The sequence below is a fragment of the Dufourea novaeangliae genome, unplaced genomic scaffold (genome assembly GCF_001272555.1).
Source record: "Dufourea novaeangliae isolate 0120121106 unplaced genomic scaffold, ASM127255v1 scaffold16, whole genome shotgun sequence".
Classification (NCBI taxonomy): domain Eukaryota; kingdom Metazoa; phylum Arthropoda; class Insecta; order Hymenoptera; family Halictidae; genus Dufourea; species Dufourea novaeangliae.
Window position 1 is genome coordinate 2,370,932 of NW_015373891.1, and position 8,053 is coordinate 2,378,984.

At 36.8% G+C, this 8,053-nt stretch overlaps 1 protein-coding gene across 1 annotated transcript in view; it reads left to right on the forward strand.

The window, feature by feature from the left end:
- LOC107188991 overlaps positions 1-8,053 on the forward strand; it is a 37,105-nt gene that overhangs the window by 8,690 nt on the left and 20,362 nt on the right.

Consider the following 8,053-nt stretch of genomic DNA (forward strand, 5'->3'; position numbering starts at 1 on the left):
TTACAGCTGGGCGATTATATTCTCTTTAGTAGATTTCAATGTTATTCCCAATTGATTCGAGGGATGGTAATGTAACAACTTTTTGAACAGTGTATAAGAGGTAACCCTTAAGTAGGTGCATTGGTAAACCTGGAAATTGATGACCCCAAAATTCTTTTTATAATATAGGTAAAGCAAGGGGTATGGAAAAATATAAACGAATCAGTTTGATAATTAACGTTTCTCATTTTTAAAAGAAATAGCAATCAAAGAAATAAATTCAATTTTGGGGGGGGGGGGGGGGGGGAAAGACGGATTTTTCTGAAGAAACGTTTTTTTCAGCTTCACAGAAAGTTTTGTAATAATCGAAACCCAACAGATCAAAATTCTCTCACTCATGTACGAACCCAAAATATTATTCGTGGTACGATCTGCTTCGAAGAAGTTCGAGCCACTACAAAATCGTTTGTTTACACTTAAAATGAAACACACGTCTATGTAACATACACGAGTCCAAAATATTATTCGTGTTACGATCCACTCCAAAGAAGTTGGAGCCGCTACGAAGACGTTTGTTTACATTTAAATGACGCCGATATATGTGAAAAGCTAGCTCGTAAATATTATTCACGTTAATGCTATTCCTCGTCTCCTCGACAAGGTGAATTACCAATAACCAAACTGGTGAATGATGTCACCGTGTGCAGGACGGTCTCAGAGGTGCACGGAATTCCGAGTGTACTCGTGTGTGCCGGTTTCTCGTGACCTTGCACAGGTTGATAATGCCAGTCGTTCGACGAACGACGAAGCCAGCAGCTGGAATTTATGAGACTTGACATCATCGAACGTAAACACGGGTTATGGATCATTTCATTCGCCTTCAGGGTGCATGTCTCTATTATACGAAGGTGTATCGTTCGATGGAAGTTACGAGCGATGGGACTGATACGATAGATATCGATGATACTGGAACAATTCGATATTTAACGGCCAACTTCGGATCACTGGTTTTAATGAAACTTTTATGATGTGTAGTAGGCTTCTTCCTCTTTAAAAATCACACCTCCCTCCCTCTTATATACGATCAGATACTCGAAAGTTCTTTAGTTATTTGCTGATATTCGGTTCTTCAGGGTGAAATTACCTTTTAAAAGATAATGTGTTTTCTATTTTCCTGTATATATTGCAAACTGTAGAAGATATGCAAAATTGTTAGAATGAAAGCTTAATGGCTTTTTATGGTCTATAAAAGTGTATAAGTAAACGAAAAATTGCCCGTTGCTTCTATCGAAATCCCCTACAAACTCACGGAGTTTAGAAACAATCGGAATTTTCGGTAGCGATATTTTCATAAAAGTACCAAATAGGTATTTTATTGATATTTTCGTATGTAATTATTAATTCTTTTTGGTACCTACGTTTTTGATACTACTCGACGCCTGATCAGAATTTACGGCCAAATATCGATATCGTCAAGACGGTCAAAGTTCCAACACTAAAAATTTCTTCTTCTCGATTACCTTTTCTTTGCTGAATTTCGGTAACACGCGTCATATATCTCGTGCACGCGTTATCGGTGCACATGACAAGGGCGTCTGAATTGCGTCACGTTCTAATCGTTCGCAATATTTCCTTGTAATCGGATGTCTCAGTTTGTTTTGTTCATTTCTACTACATACGTTAATTCGTGAGCAGCTCGACCTTGCCTTTTACCCTGTCCATGATGCAAATTATGTCTTTTCCTGTATTGTCATTCTATTATAGATAATTACATCGTACTATTATGATTTAGCAACATAGTAGAACAGAACCAACCAGGGACATGAAATATTTTCTACCAGATCCCAATACATTTCCTACAGTTTTGCCAAAGGATCATTTAACGCTTTGATTGCCACGTCACTTAAATATGGGTGACACGAACATTGCAAAGAGGCTGGATTATTTAAATACCGTTACAAAATTTTCCGTAAAATAATATTGTAGTATAACTTAAAACAAGACCGACAGCCTTTGTTAATTAAACGCGTGCATTTTCGAATTAAAAAAGGAAATAAAGTGTGTCTGGCTACGCCCGGCTTTTTTCACTGTGGCAGTCAACGTATTAATTCTCGTGCACTGTTCGAGAAAAGTAGTTGCCATTTGAAGCACATAATCTACAAAACTAATTAAAAATAATTTCCAAGAAGAATATTTATTGTTTACAAAAACATAAATATGAATTTTTAATAAATAAAAAAACTATTCTATTTTGAAATGGTCTAGTGATTTTTGGGTCACTCTGTACATGTTATAAAAATATATTTTATTAATTCGATTTTAATTCAGGCTCAATTCAGTTCAAAGAACAATAACACAACAGTTTACACAACAGTGCACGAAGGTTAATGAATATTCTGGATAGCGACATAAAAATTTACGTTCGTCTTGACTCATCGACGGATAGATCGATGATGTCTCATTGGTTTGTAATACTTTCCGTCGTTAACGTGGATTCGTACCGGTAGCTCGACACTGATTTCGTGGTCGATGAAATACCTCGAAGTGCGTTCTCCCCCGGAGACACACACACTCTCCGCGAATATAAATTCTATTCAACACCCTGGGGTGAATTCAACAGGTACCCCGTGGCAAAATACAACAGATCCTCGTGTCTTCTATTTTCCCCCGATCCAATTAACGAAACAATCGAAATTGGATTCCACGCGCGTTTGCAGTGAGCCCAGTTCGATTAATTTTATGAATATTTCATTTTCAATTTTCTATCGTATCTCCTTATAGTAAGTACATAATACCCGTAAAACATGTTGTGTATTATTTATAATAGATTACTATGATTCGATAAATGAGCCGTTCAGAGGCCAAAGTGACTAACTCCATGTTTCAATTTTTTCCAATTTTAATGTCAGGCCACTCGAGTGGTGTTTAAGCTTTAAAAGAGAATTTGCACCACGGCAAATAATTAAAACGATACGATCGATACTTTCGCACCAAACATAAATAACTTTAAATTTGAATTACGTAGTGTTTTCTATGATACAGTGGAATTGCAGTTATTATTACTAAGTTTATTATCTATGTAATTTTTATTCTTATGTCTCATTTCAGTTCTATTTGATTATTTGTTGTATCTATGTGCCAGGGCGTTTTCAGTTTTAATTATATGAAATTAAATTAAATTAAACTTTCTATATTTAAAATGAATTTTATACATAAATTTTGTAGACTTAATCACTTTGGCAAGTAAACGGCTCAGATGTTAATTTGATAAATGTCCTCAAAGGCGTTAAGCAGCCCTCGAAGAGACTGCTGGGTTTTAACCCTTTCGCAACTACGAACTCACATACAAGGTGCGTTCGAATAACATGTACAAGCGGGTACGATGTGATTCCTTATGAAAAAATAAGAACAAAATAGGCAATAAAATTTGTTTAAGGCTTAGTTTTCGAGAAAATCGACTTCGAAGATTAATCTGAAATATGTGTATTCACCATAGTAGTAAGTAGAAACGGAATACAATGAACAGACGCGCTAGTCCAGTCCCTGTCCAATTGCCCCGTACCTAGCAGATTTTCAAAGTCGATTTTCTCGAAAACTAAGCCTTAAATGAAAAAATTTTATTTCATATTTTGTTCTTATTTTTTCATAAGGAATCACCTCGTACCCGTTTGTACATTTTATTCGGTCGCACCCTGTGTAGATTTCAACGAAACATTCGCTATAAACTAAAGATCTATTACTTTATTTCATTCAGTCGCCATTCTCATCGAAATTAAAAAATTATATCGTCATCCTAGTAACTTTTTAATACATTATTAAAATAGTTCGACACACGATCGACAGTGTACGGTATCGAAATTGATCGAGCATTTTATCGGAAGGCTGAATGGGTGATAGCTAGTCCTTCGACATCCCCAAGAATTCGCAATATTCTCTTCCGCCTTGTCTTGAATTTCAAACGCAACCTGTCGTCGTTGCACGGTTCCCAAGCATACGTGGAGCGTCGATTCTCGCGTGACGCCCTCGCACGCCTTGTTAAAAGCCGTCGCAAAGAGTGCCGTTTTCGATTGTACAATCTTCAAACGGCCACCGACACGCCCTATCTACAGTGCCGTTCAAAAGTATTCGAAGCTTCTGGATTGAATTAAAAAAACATAAAGAAACTTTCATTATTCCTTATACTATCTTCTTTAGTTCTACGTTTTTTTCTTCTTGATGATATTTCACACACACTGCTCTTCGATATCTTTACTTTATTTGCAATATCACATTGTATCTTATTTTTTTGTGGTATCAAAGTAACCTTGTGTTTTTTAAAGGTAAATGCATTTTGTTCTAATACCATCATGCTGTAGGTCGTTGAATTCGCCCTTCCATCGACAACAATGTGGTATTAAAAAAAAGGATGCATCGACCTTGAAAAAATTCAAAGTCACCTTGGTATTTAAAAATAAAATAAAACATTACAAACGAATTATTTTAGATTGTTCTTATCGATTCACCCTGTATATTTTTTTTACTACAATAAAACTGAACTACTTCTATCCATGATAAAAAATCTAAAGAAACATGTTTTACACGTATCTTTTTAATAATTACGTTGTGTATGATAAATGCGCCAGTTTCACTCGGGAGAAACTGTTGGGTTAAACGTGGAACGCGTTCCTTTTGCTCCCATTGTTTACACGGATGCTACGTCGGCCGAAAGACATCGGGAACGTTCGTATTAACGACATTAGCGAAACGGTTGCCGGTCTCTTTATCGAATTACCAACGTTAAGCCGAGGAACGAGCGTGGCTCGTGAAGTATAATGGATGAACGTTAACGAACCGAAAACGCTTACGCGTGCAGAACTCTTTGAAAGCGACCGAAAATCGTCGACGAGCGATGACGTAATTAAACAACGCAATCGGTCAATTCTGGAAAATCGTTCTCGTATTAATTTCCCAGGAAATTCTATTGGGATCATTTTTATTTCTTTTGCTTGTTTCGTTTGGGTTGATGCAAAAGTTCGTCCCATTTGAAGAAAAATTGTATTTACTAAAAATTACATTTAATCAATATAATATGTGTCGTTCTGTTCGATGACCTTTCTCCATCTCTCTGGTTGCTGTATAATCCTGCGTTCATAGATGTTCCGAGGTTTCTGGCTAAAGAACTGATCCAACAACGGGACGAAATTTTGCATCGACCTAATATTTGATATTTTCAGGTTTTGAAGACACTTTGCGTATGTGTGGTTATGATCGTTTTTCGACGAAAAAACAAACGGCCGTTTCCATGAATTTCCCTCGATCGAACGATGCCGATGCCACGAGTTAAATAATTCAACGGGCAATTTCGGCGAGAGTATCCAGGAGATCGATACGATACCCCGTAACCTCTGTGCCTTTGAATAATAATAAAATACATGGGAAACACAGGAACGATGCCGATTCATCTCAGAATTAATAAGATTCGTTTAACCATTGGGCTGACGGCATATAAATAATAAAATTTAAATTTTACTAGCGATTAGAATTATATGGATTTAAAGTTCATCGCTTTTTCATGGATTTTGGATCTACAATAATACCCAACTGATTCTATAACATGAAATGAATTTATCTTGAGGGAATTATTTTTTGTACTTTCTCTGGCATTTCCCTCGTTTTTAAGAATCCACTCTCCATTTTCTGTTCCTGTGTTTTGATCTCGTAAGATAGACAGAACTTCTTCGTAAACGTTTTATGCGTATTTTTTTAAATAACAATTTAATAAACTACTAATATAACAAATAAATAATTTCAAATAACAATTTAATAAATTACGCATAAAAAGTTAAAAAGTTTGCATTATATATTTTCTTTAAATTAGAACCAATTTCTGTATTTCAAGTATTCGAACAACTAATCAATTTCTGGGATTTATTACTCGCATTAATCGAGACTTACCTGTACACGAAATAAATCTGCCACAAATCTGACCTTCGTTATCGACGATATTTCAAGCGTCGATTTATCCTGAAATTCCATACCCAAGGAATTCTGATCACACTTCTATCCCATTATCAATAAAAAAAAAGAAAAACCGTCGAACTCGTTCAGAGGTCCTCGAAAGGTCAATCTCCTAGGAATTCCGTTGTTCCACACGGAGTAAACTGGCTGGTTCAGTTCACGCGGGGATACCTTTGACGGCTTTTCGACGAAACAAAATCCTCTGGATAGCAGGGGAGGGCGAGAAAGTGGCTTTGGTTATGTGACACTATGCAAGGCGTGTGCATAATCGCCATCTGCGTCTGATCTCGCGTTACACTCGCATTCCGTCTAGCTAAGCACCGTCGTCGATTCTTTAATCTAGGATACGCTGTGACGTTCGTTGGACCGTGCGTTTGAAGTCGACAATTAACGCTGGAAGGGGTAGAAGGGCAGGAGGGGGGGGGCAGACTCAGGCAATTTCCGCTTGAAGCGCTGTAAGACCCGACCTAACCTATCAAACTTCAATTATCGTGGTTTCTGGCCATTTTTCACCCTTTAACGCGTTGATTGCCAAAGTTTTCACTATCGTGATAAATAGACTGGGGATTTTGTTGCATTTCTAGCGTGTCTAGAGTGTCTAATATTGGGCGTAGTAGAAAGTTTTGTAAAGTTCAATGAGATTTTTTAATCCTATTTTGAATCTAATGGAAATTCTTACCAGAGTAAACGAACTTCTGTTTGACTGCGGTATCAGTAGGACTAATTTGCATAAATATCAGCTGTGTAATGATAAACCACATGCGGTCCCGTTTCAGCTATTGAGACACATAAATATAGGGTTGTTTGGAAAGTTCGTAGGGTTTTTAGGGTCAGAGTGACAATTCGTATTTTGTTATTTATATCATATTCTTATTTACTACTTTCTTTCCATTTTTCGATTAATTTAATTGTACCAGTTATATACAATTTCGATTGTATTGGCTAAAACAGAAACTCTTCAATCTCCTTCTAGATGGACCATCTTTTCGAAGTTTTTTTTTATACAGACTATTCCAATGATTTAAAGGAATTAAATCATAATTAATTATCATTATTAATGATTTTAAGGAAGCAGAGCGCGAGTATGCCAGCCGAGCTCTGATTGGTCGGGGTTTTTCGTTAATATCTCGTTAACAAAGCCTCGGATAACATTTTTGTTAAGGAAAAACTTGTTTCAAATCATCCCAGGAACCCCTCATTTCCGGGAGTCCAAGGTATTTTGGGACACCCTGTATAGTATTCTCTCCATAATTCAATCGCGAAGGGTTTAACGCGACAGTCATTTACGAAATAGACACACTGAATCGCGCCAAGATTGAAATCACACGTCAGTTCCACCGACACAAGCTCGAACCGCGACACGCTGATTTAATCGGGAATCATCGGTAGTCAGACGGAAGTCGAACAAAAGGCAACCCTTTCAACGTGTCCGAGCGAAACTGTGCTCGGATTTCTAGTCGAATCGCTAGTGCATTGAAGAAGGATGGTGCTCGCTATTGCGCGATGGCTTTGTATCTCTAACCGTGAACATTGGGATTTTCTGGATCTAAATGAATTAATCTTCTTCCGCGTCGAACGTCGTATTGATCGCGGAAATGAAAATAACAGTGATGTAAACGCCACGTAATACTGTAATGACTGTTATCGCAGTGAATACAAATCGTATTGGAGTCTCCAATTTAGAAATTACTCTTTCGAATCTTGTCGACGGATATGCTGTCAAATTGAATAGTGTCTTTTATTGTGGATGACGTAAAATTTTGTTAAATCAATATCTGGACCCTAGAGCCAGAGTGTATTAAGTTTTTCCAAATTTTAGAGGCAAGAAAATTAAAGATACTAGAATTTTGGAATCTGTTCCGTAAGAATGCAACAAGAAATAATCGCTAACTTCGAACTATTAAATGGATTCAACTCAAGCCTCGATAAGTCGAAATGGTGAACAGAAAGTGTGATGGATTACATTGCTTGATTCAGAACAAGATATAGACATTTTTACGCCATATAATATTAAAAACTAAATGACTCGAAACGAAATAATTTTTAGCATCGGAAAGGGTGGGAAATTTGTTGTAAA